The following is a 7,612-nucleotide window of genomic DNA, read 5'->3' on the forward strand; positions in this document are numbered from 1 at the left end:
TCCTTCCTTCCTTCCTTCCTTCCTTCCTTCCTTCCTTCCTTCCTTCCCTCTCTCTCGTTCTTTTTCTCAGCCTCTGGGTTTAAGTAATATTTGAAAAGTCCTTCCCTAATCTGATATAATAACATAAACATCCAATTATGATGCTTTAAAAATATCAGTTAAATAGAGTACAAGGAAGTTGATCCCTTTGAGAATGACCAATAAAAGGACTTCTGGTATGAACCACAGACAAAGAAGAAATTTCAACTTTTCAAGCCAGAAAATGGAGGCAGGTACAGTTTCTCCTGGGCAAAGACTGAATGAATGCAGCAATCAAGAAGACCCCAACTCAGATTGGCCTGATCCCCAGTCCTGGTGTCCAGATTGTGTCCCAGCTCCAGGCTGTGTCACCCCAAGGGCCTGAGACCCATGCCAACATGCCAATTTCCCTCACCTGTAAAATGGGAATGCTATTTCCTGTCCCACCTTGCCTGCCTTGCAAAAGTTGCTGTGAGGAACCAATGAGGCCAATGAGAATGGAAAAGCCCTGACAACTTCAAGTTTTGTACACATGCACATTGCCCTTCCCAGTGAGCCAGAGTAAATATGTCCAGCCCAGTCAATACCAATGCCTATACCATCCCCAAAATTACCCTGGTTGGAAAACTCTAAGTCATCTTTTACCCCTTCTTCCCATATCCTCCATATCTAAGGAGTTGCCACAATTCACTGATTCTAATGCTAATTTTTTCTTGCCTCTGTCTTCTCTTTTCTACTTTCACCACCACTGCCATTGTTCTGCATCCATCTTTTCTTGGTTGGACCATTGCAGAAATGTCCTCGGTGTCTGTCTGCCTCTGGTCCTTTGCTTTCCCCAATCTTCTGCTCCCAGGCCCAGGCCTGGGCCTGTCCTGGAAGAGGGACTGGCCATACCTGGTTGGAGCCAGTTAAGTATGAATATCTAGGCAGACCAGCTGATCGTCTGTCTCCTCAGCAGCCAGCCCAGTTTAGTTCAGTATCAGGTGAATAGGACCCTGCTCTAGCCCAAGGCAGTGTGACTCTTTATTATTTTAAGCTAATCATGGGAGTTCCACTCCCCTTGCCAGTGACTGGCATAGGAATGGACGTGGGGCACAATTCTGGCCAAGATGTGATGGGAAGACTATCAGGGCAATTCTGGGAAATATTTTTCTTGTTTTTGTTTTGTTTTGTTTTTTTAGAGATGGGGGTCTTGCTATGTTGCCCAGGCTGACCTGAAATTTCTGGGCTCAAGTGATCCTCCTGCCTCAGCCGCCCAAGTAGCTGGGACCACAAGAAGGAGCCACTGCACCCAGCATTCTGGGAAAGATTCCCTGGCTCTGAAGTAATTTCATACTGCTGCTTCCTGTTGGTCTGCATGTGATGCCTGGAACTGTGGTGGACATTTTGAGACCATGAAGGGGAGATGAGGCCTCTTAACCTGATGATGGTAGAAAGGGCAAATGGAAAGAACCCTAATAATCCTGACCTGCAGAACTGATCAAACCTGGAATTGCCCTGCCTCTGGGATTCTTACAGGACAGAATCAATGTGTGGAATGCTGTGCTGGGTTTCTGTTACTTGCAGCTGTGAGTAGTCTTACAACTGAAAATACTACTACCACATCTATGGACATAACAGGGCACCCTGACTGGAGCAGAGCTGCCATGTGCATACATCTGGCATGGAGGACACCTTGTTCTCCAGGGATCTGGTTGCTTGTGTTAATATGTGTGAGGCTTTTGTTTTGGCCTAGGGAAGGAGGGAGGGTTAGGGGTATATGCAAAGATGGGGAAATAAGGAGAATGGGAGGATGTCAGTGATTGTCCTTTCTTCCCCCCAAGACCGTTACCATTGGTCTGCCCTGAGGATCAGTCTGTTCTCATACTGCTATAAAAAACTACCTGAGACTGTGTAATTTATGAAGAAAAGAGGTTTAATTGACTTACAGTTCTGCAGGCTGTACAGGAAGCATGGCTGGGAAGGTCGCAGGAAACTTACAATCATGGCGGGAGGCGAAGGAGAAGCAGGTGAGTCTCACATGGCTGAGCAGGTGGAAGAGAGAAAGTGAAGGTGGTGGTGATATACACTTTCAAATAACCAGATCTCATGAGAACTGTATCAGGGTACAGCACTAGGGGGATTGTGCTAAACAATTAGAAACCACCCCCGTGATCCAATCACCTCCCACCAGGTCTCTCCTCCAACACTGGGGTTTATAATTTGACATGAGATTTGGGTAGAGACAGAGACAAACCATATCAATCAGCTTTGAGTCGTGATGGAGAGAGGTTTGGGCCAGGAGTCAGAAGAGTGGCATTCATAAAAATGTTGTGAGATCCTGATTCCACATCACTTCAGGGCCCAGCAGGCAGGGAAGAGTGGCAGCAGGGGATGGTTTAGGAGGCCGATGCAATGGTCCAAGTAAAGAGGAAGAAGGGTCCTGGTCCAGGAAGGTGGTATGGCATGGTAAAGAGTGACCAACAGCTCTCTCTGGGGGATGGATAAGGAGAGGAGAGCTCCCTGAAGGCCTCAGCAGTGAGAGTGATCACAGAACCTGGAGCCCTGGCCTGGCAATCTGGAACTGACACATCTTGGCATGCCTTTTGTCTCCTTAGAGATACCACTGCTGCTGCAGACAGAGTAAGTCATGGGGAGAGGACACATGGGTAAGCAGGGACCAACAGATAGGAGAACAGGATGGAGCCTGGACCCCTATCCTTGGTTTGGAGGTAAACATGGGAACAATAACAGATATGGGGGATAAGCCTCAGGTATAAGCAGATTAAGAATTTCTGGTGGAAGCAGGAATTATGGTGTCAGCCTCTCTTGAATTTTGAACCCACCAGTGCTTGCCTATAGGAGTTGAGGTACCTTGTACGCTCACAGCTGGCCTGCCACAGAAGGAGGGCAGCCTCGGGATTTTGTGCACACACCAAGGGGACTCAGGAATCCAGCTGAGAAAGTCAAGAGATCTGCATCCCAGACTTGCTTCCTAACTACCACCTACAATTTCCTGGGGCTACATAAGGCCTTTTCACATTTGCTTCCTCCTTCCCCACACCGACAGGCATGTTCAGATGCAGTCAGAGTCTGGCCCTGGTTTTGGTGACAGGTGGGCACCTGCACTGGGTTCTGTATTGCCATGGTAACAAGGTAGGGAAAACTGCCCCATAGCTCCGAGGCTGATTAGATCTCAAGACCAACCCACTGTCACCTGACACTATGTCTTCTGGGGCACTGCTGTGTGTGAGTGTCCAGGACGAGATGGGAATTTTCTGAGACAGAAAATTTAAGTGGATGGAAAATTAGATGCTTAACCAAAGATATTGTCCCCTTCCCCTCCCTATATATACTTGTCACTACCAGCTACAAATATACAATTTCCTGTCTCCTTGTGAACTAGCAGCAGCCACAAGAAAGGTGGTCCCACTTCCTGCTGACATTCGAAGTTATGTAGAATAAGACATGCTTACTTTGGAACATTACTTGGAGTGTTCCGAAAGCTTCCTGATAAGTGTTACCTAACATTGAACTTGGGATGTCTTAGTCAGCTTAGGCTGCTATAATAAAATACATACTACAGACCAGGTGGCTTAAATAACAGACATTTATTTCTCACTGTTCTGGAGGTGGGAAAGTCCAAGATCAAGGTGCTGGCTGATTTGGTTTCTGTTAAGGACTCTCTTCCTGACTTGCTGATGGCTGCCTTCTTGCTGTGTGCTCCTATGGCGTTTCCTCTGCTCGTGGAGAGAGAGAGCAAACACTCTGGTCTATTCTTATAAGGGCACTAATTCCATCATGAGGGCCCACCCTCATGATCTCATCTGGCCTTAATTACCTCCCAAAGGCCCTATCTCCAAATATCATCACATTGAGGATTAGGGCTTCAGCATATGAATTTTAAAAGAACACAAATATTCAGCCTATAACATAGGGTTTGTACAGTTTGAAAGTGGCCCTTCAGCACCTGTCAGGAAACATTTCTTATTTTATCCATTTATTTGTTCATTCATTTAGCCATTTTTTGAGTGCCAGAGACTATTCAGAGACTATGTCCTAGGATATAGCACTGAACAAAACAGACAAAAATTTCTGCTGCCATGAGGCTTACCTTTTAGTGGTCAGAGATTGGAAAATTTAGAAGTAAGCAAGTAATTACATAATCAGTGGTGATAAGAGCAATTAAAAAGCATAAAATAGGGAAGAATGAAAGGGTGCTGAGGGTGACTTGCTCTTTCATATGGCATGATCAGGGAAGACTGGGGCATCTCAGCAGAGGTCTTATGGTGGCCATGATAAAGTGTCTTGCAAGACCTTCTTCTACAGGGAGCATAACTGATGGAAGGCCATGGCTATTTCATTTTGAAATTCATCGCTGCTTTTGTGTGAAGGCTATGTCTTCTGGGAGAGTTGGGACTTCCTCATCAGCACACTTTAGCTCAGGGACTCCCTGATGGTTTTGTCAAAACTTCCTTAGCCTGCCCAGCACTAGAGGAGGTTTCCACTCTACCTTCTCTCTTTTCTCCTTCCCTTGGGATCAGACTTGCCTCATGATCCAGCTACAGCCCCCGCCTTCCTCTGCTCCCTCCCTAATTCCTTTTGCAAGGCATTTCCCCTAATAAAAACCTTGCATGATTAATCTATTGCAGCATCTGCTTCACAGAGGAAGGACTAATGCAGATTTGAAGGAAGTTAGAGAATAAGCCATGTGGATTGGTGAGGGAAATATATTCCATGCTGAGGGAACAGAGACTGCGATGGTCTTAGGGCAAGAACATGGCCTGTTTGTATTAGATCTGAGATTTGATTTTTATCCTATCCATACCCTAACAGGTTAGTGTGTAACTGTTTCATAGATTCTGGCAGAAGACATGAGACTCCTGGGTCAGAGACAAAGAACTCAGTTCTTATAGCACAGCCACACATCCTGTTGGTCAAAATGAGTTAATAGGACAGTCCAGAGTCAAGAGGAGGGGAAATGGACTCTTTCTCTTCATGGGGGAAGCAGCAAAGTCACATTGCTGAGAGGTGTGGATATAGCGGGGAGAAGAACTGCAGCCAGTTTTTCAAACCACCACAGGTAAGGACTGGAGCCAGGTGCCTCAAGAGCTTGAGGACAAAGAGGAAATTCACTGAGTGATCAAGCAAGGCCTCATGGAAGACTTAAGTCTTTAGCCTTGCCAAATTCCTTTTTGTTGTTGTTTTGAGACAGGGACTTGCTCTGTCTGCTAGGCTGGAATGCAATGACATGATCATGGCTCACTGCTGCAGCCTCAACTTCCTGGACTCAAGAAATCCTTCCAACTCAGCCTCTTTTTTTTTTTTTTTTTTTTTTTTTTTTGAGACGGAGTCTTGCTGTGTCTCCTGGGCTGGAGTGCAGTGGCCGGATCTCAGCTCACTGCAAGCTCCGCCTCCCGGGTTCACGGCATTCTCCTGCCTCAGCCTCCGGAGTAGATGGGACTATAGGTGCCTGCCACCTCGCCCGGCTAGTTTTTTGTATTTTTAGTAGAGACGGGGTTTCACCGTGTTCGCCAGGATGGTCTTGATCTCCTGACCTCATGATCCGTCCGTCTCGGCCTCCCAAAGTGCTGGGATTACAGGCTTGAGCCACCGCGCCCGGCCCCAACTCAGCCTCTTAAGTAGCTGGGAATACAGGCACATGCTACCATGCCGGGGTCATTTTTAAAATTATATTTGGTAGAGATAGGGTCTCACTATGTTGCCGAGGCTGGTCTCAAACTCCTAAGCTCAAGTGCTGACCACCCATCCTGCTGAGAGCCAGCTGCTGCCTCCCTGTGGGTCTCAGAGAGAACACAACCAACACCTCTCCTGATGGCCTGGGAGGCAAGGCTGAAACAGATCATGTGAGTCTTCGATTGTTCACATTCTGTTTGGTTACAGAGGGAGAGGGGAAGGAGGAGACAGGCCATAAATAACATGCTACGCCTGCTCTTACCTCCACTGTAATTACTCTCCCGCTCACCGCAGACACTTGCCGTGCCACCGGGGTCCAGCCTGCCACTGAATCAGGAAAGCAGTTTGTTCATGCAGAACATGTCACTGTTGGAAGTTTCTCTTTCATCATTAACTAATTTGCTGTGCTTTGCCACAGCCCTTGTTATCTATAACCATGGTAACAATGGGAAGAGCTGTACATGCATTTATTTTGGACTCTAAAAGCCCAAGCATGGTTTATTTCTGTCTCTTGGCTGCAGAGGAGCTGGGTGGGTCTGGAGGCAGGGGCTGGAGCTAGAGGACCAGCCCTTAGTCCTGAGCCTATCAGGGTGTGACTTCAAACACACAGCTTCTCGTCTGGGACCTCAGTTTCCTTAAGTGTAAGGTGAGGGGATTGGGGTGTATGGTCTTTGTGGAGTCTTCCAGTGATGTCTTTCTATTAGTTGAAGAGTCGTGTGTATTTAGGATCTAGAGGGAGAGTTCCCCAGCCCACCCCAGAGGCTGTGAGCCGGCTGCGAACATGGGGATGTAGGCAGTGGTGTGTGGCTGCTGCATCTGGCAGTCCCCTCTTTCTGCTAATTTGGTGTCCTCACTATATAATTATACTGTGAAATTCCCTGACTGAAGATAATTTTTTAAAATATCTTTCTCTGACTCCCACCACTCATTGCCCAGATTCGTGAATGGGGTAAGTGGGTGTTTGCAGCTTTTGGCGGAGAACGAGGATGTTATGCAACCTGCCCTTCTCAGAATTTCCCAGCACCGCCTCCATGCTCGGCCCCAGAAGGGAAGAATAGGGTTTTCTGATTGGGAGGATGCAGATTTTGACTTCTCTCAGTCTCGATTTCCTCATCTGTGAAGTGGGGAGAAAATTATCTTTCACGTGGGGTAACATGAAGAGTATGAGACCACGCACTGCACCTCTGACCACAGGGAATGTGATGAAAATGTGGGCTTTCTCCCTCATCCTGTGATCTTGGACTGGTAACTTCACTCCTCTGAGCCTCGGTTTCCCCATTTGCAAGTGGGGTCAATAATAGCTATATATCTTTCAGGAATGACAATGTGAGGGGGTTAAATAGGATACCGGCAAAAAACGCCCTGTGTTGTTGTTACTCAGCAATTGGTATTTATTATGACTACCAGCAAAGGCATGATGTCCTGTTACACCCTGCAGGATCATGTTATCTGGGCGTGTCTTCCGGCTGGCTGTGGGCTGCTTTGCCAGTCCAGTAAGATATGGCCAGAGCTGACAACTAATGGACCTGTCAGCTCGATGCAGAGCACTTCTTGAAGCTCCCCAGAGGCAGGTGCCGATGCCACATCGATAAACCCCATTTCCCTGATGGGCTCCTGACATTTCCTGCCTGCATTCCCCTGTCTGCCTGGGTCAGTAGTCAGACTGAGTCACAGCCACTCCCTGCAGCCCTGGCTGCCCACTGATCCAGGGCACAGGGCGGGAGGCAGCTATGCAGGGTCAGTTCACTGATAGGGTGCCCTTTCTGTTTATATTTTAAAACATTATCTTTTTTTCTTCTTATTTAACATGCTTATTATTCTTTCTTACATGAGGAACATACTTAGAATGCCTTTGATCATTATTTATCTATTGCATATGTCAACATGTGTTTATTTAAACAGAGATAAAGGCCTGGAA

This window comes from Piliocolobus tephrosceles, chromosome 6 (assembly GCF_002776525.5).
Source record: "Piliocolobus tephrosceles isolate RC106 chromosome 6, ASM277652v3, whole genome shotgun sequence".
NCBI lineage: Eukaryota > Metazoa > Chordata > Mammalia > Primates > Cercopithecidae > Piliocolobus > Piliocolobus tephrosceles.